Source organism: Pinus tabuliformis, chromosome 4_1 (assembly GCF_031772625.1).
Source record: "Pinus tabuliformis cultivar Carrire ecotype Pingquan chromosome 4_1, CPIR1, whole genome shotgun sequence".
NCBI classification, from domain to species: domain Eukaryota; kingdom Viridiplantae; phylum Streptophyta; class Pinopsida; order Pinales; family Pinaceae; genus Pinus; species Pinus tabuliformis.
Genome location: NC_142303.1, coordinates 15,938,555 through 15,943,273, shown reverse-complemented (window position 1 = coordinate 15,943,273; position 4,719 = coordinate 15,938,555).

Below are 4,719 nucleotides of genomic sequence, written 5' to 3'. Positions count from 1 at the left end.
CCACTGTGGTGGTCAACAGATCCCAAATCCCCTTAAATCATGGTTTAATTCCCTGTCAATTCCACTCTTTCTATCGGACGCAATCTTAGCCATCCAATCTGGGCTCCTCCAGATCCAACGTCATACACACGCTGAGCGCAGTTGACTTGCTCGATCGATAACGTGCGATCACGGTGGTTTTTCTCTCACCTCCGCTACCACGCGTCGATCGCTGAGCGTGATCGCTCTTTTTTCTCCAAAACCTCTTACTGTTCAAGGGCGCCCCGATCAAACCATCGGTTTCTAGGTTGTGGGTCCCACCTTCATACGATGGCTCTTTTCGTTTCTCCGCCCACAGTCCTCTAGCTCCCAACGTGACCGAGTGCTTAAGGCTCTATCATTTCAGCCCTGTTCACCCAGCGAAGCACGATTATCGAAAACCAGCTCATTTTCCCAATCTGGAGCTCCTAGGGGCTACATCGACTTCCTGCGTAGTCTCCATGGGCCTCGGTCAGCGTGCTTTGACCGAGGTCCTCATCGTTCCACGCTGGCTGCCATGGCCACTGGTTCAGGGTGTTTTTGATTGATGTTTTGGATTCTTCAAGGATTTGTTTCGTCCTGATATAGTCATGGTTCTATGACAGTTGTTTATGGATCCAATTTGGATCATGGCCTCCCAACTGAAAATATTTTGGACCACCAAAAGTTGGTTTTCTTCAAGCATCGACTAAGTGAGGAAACTATTGTCTCACTTGTCCAATCTCAATCCACTTCGCATTGCTCGGCTTCGAACCTTTAAGCCCAATTCTGAGGTATTCCACCTATCCACTTCACGTCATCCTTACCTTCCTGCCCAGCACTGTATCTTCCTGCAACTCATTAAGATATTCAAGCAGTAGGTCATCAACAGAAGGCAATTGACTATACTCTTCAGGGTCCTCAATCATTGAAGGTTCAAACAACCTCAAGCAATCTGTGTTCACGACTAAGTAGATGTGCATGTAAGCTGGCAGATCAAGGCGAAAATCATTTTCATGAATCTTCTCAAGGATAATGAAGGGTCCATACCTAATAGGTTTTAGCTTCTTACCATCACCTTGCATCCCGTCCTTGCTGATATATAGCTAGACTTGGTCTCCAACTTGAAAACTATGCTCCATCTAATGCTTATCATGCCTAGCCTTGTACTTGGCCTGGCTCTTTTCTAGTTGTTCCTGTACTGCCTAGTGGATCTCCTAGATCTGTTCAATGAACCTAGTTGCTTTGTCCACATCACTGTGTCCATCAACCATGGTATCTTTACCAAAGACAAAATCCAAGGGATACCTTGGTATGAAACCAAAGCAGGTCTCAAAAGGAGATCTCTGGGTAGAAGAGTGTTTGGCTCTATTGTAAGCATGTTGAAAATAACACAAGTGTCATCCCAAAGCTTAGGGTGTTTGCTACAGTATCCTCTCAGTAACTGGATCATTGTCCTGTTAACTACTTCTATCTGGGCATCTGCGTGTGGATGAAAAGCTGTGCTTTTCTTTAATTTGGTGTCCATTAGTTCCCACAGACTGGACCAAAACTTTCCCAGAAATTGGGTGTCTTGATCAGATATAATAGAAGTGGGTAATCCAAAATGAACCCATACATGTTCAAAGAATAATTTTGCAGTTTGTTCAGCTGTAATCTGTTTACTATAGGGTATCAAAATACACATTTTGCTGAATCTATCCACAAAAACATATATATAATCATGACCTTTCCTAGATTTAGGTAGTCCTCCAACAAAATCCATGGAAATGCTTTCCCAAGGGTGAGAAGGAACTGGCAATGGAGTGTACAAGCCTAGTTTTCTGTTGTTGGGCTTGCTTTTAGCACACACAGCATGCCCCTTTACATATCTAGAAATTGTCTCACTCATTCTTGGCCAATAGCAGAACCTTTGCAACTGTGCAACCGTTTTACTTACCCCAAAGTGACCTCATATCAGAGAAGTGTGTGCTTCCTTAATGATCTTTGCTCTCTCAGTTTGTGGAATGCAGAGTTTCCCACAATGATATAAGAGTCGGTCCTTCACATGATAGTCCAATTCTTCTACTCTGTTTCCTTGACTTGAAGTTGCATATACATCTTTAAAGTCCATATCCTAAGCATATTGTTCTATGTAGCTTTCATGTAGCACATAATTATGCTTAAGTATGGTAGATGCATTTATAATGGGTCTAGATAACATGTCTACAACCTTGTTATGTATTCCCTTTTTATATTTGATGACTAAATGAAGCTGTTGTAGAAAACCCATCCATCTGTAATGTCTTGATTGTTGCAACTTAGTTTGATAGTGTAGATATTGAAGTGACTGATGATCAGTATGTATTACTGTTTCTTTTCCCATTAAGTAATGTTTCCACTTTTCACACTCTGAACTAATGAATATAATTCTTTATCATAGGTAGGATAGTTGACTACAGCAGGATTAAAAGTCTCAGAATGATAACATATGGGTTTACCATGCTGTGTCAACACTTCTCCCATGGCACAGTCACTGGCATTAGTTTGGATCTCAAATGGTCTTTGTAGATCTGGCAGTGCTAGTACAGGTGTTGTACTAATTTTTTCTTTCAAGGTATCGAAGGCTTTCTGCTATTTGCCTCCCCATTGAAACACCTTGTTCAATCCTATCAAAGCATGTAAGGGAGCTGCAATTGAGGAGACATTTGAAATGAACTTTGTCCAATATTGTGCTACTCCTAAGAAGCTTCTCACTTCCGTAGCAGACTTGGGTTTATGCCAGTTTACAATGACTGCCACTTTAGAGGGATCTATTTTCTAGTCACCTCCCCCTACTATATGACCCAAATAATTTATAGAGGTTTTTCCAAATTCACATTGGGATAGTTTAACATAAATTTTTTCTCGTTTCAAAACATCTAATGTCTACTTAACATGCTTTAAATGTTCTTCCCACGTTTTACTAAAAATCAGAATGTCATCTAGATACACAATAACAAAATCATCAAGAAAAGGTCTAATTACATCATTCATTAATCTCATGAAAGTAATAGGGGCATTGGTCAAGCCAAAAGGCATAAGCAGCCATTCATACAATCCCTGCTTTGTTTTGAAAGCAATCTTCCATGTATCTTTCTTTGCAACTTTGACCTGATGGTATCCACTGTGCAAATCCAGCTTGGTGAAATAAACAGCTTCCTTCAATTGATCTAAAAGATGATCTATGCGAGGAAGGGGATAACGATTTTTTATCGTTATTTTATTCAGTGATCGATAATCAATGCACATTCTCCATGAGCCATCTTCCTTTCTCACTAAAACGATTGGTGACCCACATGGTGATGTGCTAGGCCTGATGAACCCTTTCTCGAGCAACTCCTGCACATGCTTCTTGATTTCAGCATTCTCTAAAGCAGATAACCTTTTATACCTGTGGCTGCAATGATTGTTTCATCTCCCGAGTCTGACCCTAAATCTTTCTGAATAGCTACAACAATCTTCTTCTTCTTGCCCTCAGACTTCTTAGGTCTCAGCTCTGGATGCAGAATCCAACAGTTCTCATCATCATGCCCCTCCTTTTTACAGTGGGTGCATGAGGCTTTGCCTTTCTGTGCAGTGTTAGCCTTCCTTTCTTTCCACTTCTGCTTTCTTTTCTCTATGCTCTTGCTTACAATGGGTTGGGATGCTCCCCCAACTTCTGGATTTCCATTCTTTCCTCTAGCTTCTAGATGAGTAGCTTGTACAGATACCTCATCTATACTAGTGGGATTAAACATGAGGATGGTATGCCTCATGTAGCTGTGTAGACCACCAATGTACTTCAAAAGAGTTTCTCGTGAGTCTAATGAAATACCCAACATCAATGCTCTCTTTCGGAACTCTTGAGTATACCCTTGTACACTTTTCCCTTTCAACTGCCGAAGAGTTTTCCAACTCATCATGGCTTGTTGCATGTAGGCCAATGGATAGAACTGCTTTTTGATTGCAGTAACAAATTCACTCCAGACAGAGATGATCTTACCATGCTTCCTCATATCAGCTTGGGTTCTACCTTCCCACCATACCAAGGCAGTTCCCCCTAGGTGAAGGCTTGCCAGCTGAATCTTGCTCTTGTCTGAGTCTATATTTTGTACTCTGCAATACACATCAATTTGTCTAATCCAGTTGTCCAACTTTTCAGCATTTAGCTCTCCATCATATATAGGAAAATCAAATTTAACATCTAACTTAATCAAAGATGCCTTCTTATTATGCATAGGGCTACTAGGAGGAGTAGGGAAGCTTTCCTCTTTCCCCTTTCCTTTGGAGTGGTCATGGGAGTGAGATTCATCTTCTTCTTTAACTTTCTTAGAGCCTGATGAATCTTCACCCTTATGCTTTCTAAAGTCCCTATACATTTCTTCTACCATGGACTTTATAGCTAGGAAACTTTCTATGAATTGAGAGTCTGGCCCTATAGAACCTTCTTTTGACATTGTCTTCCGAGAATAGACTCTCCCAATTTCAGGATTAGTTTCCACCAACTCTCCTTCTCCTAATTTGAGCTTTGATCTAGTGAGCATTCACAGCTAAACCAACACTAGCTTGTCTAACCTTACAGCCTAGAGCTCTGATACCACTTGATCTGATAATCACCCTGTGAGTGACCTCAGTTGAAGATTTATTAAACAAAACGTATTACAGACCTATGTGCTGGTGTGTGTGTTCTGTGTTATTGAAACAACGGATTGATTAGATTGC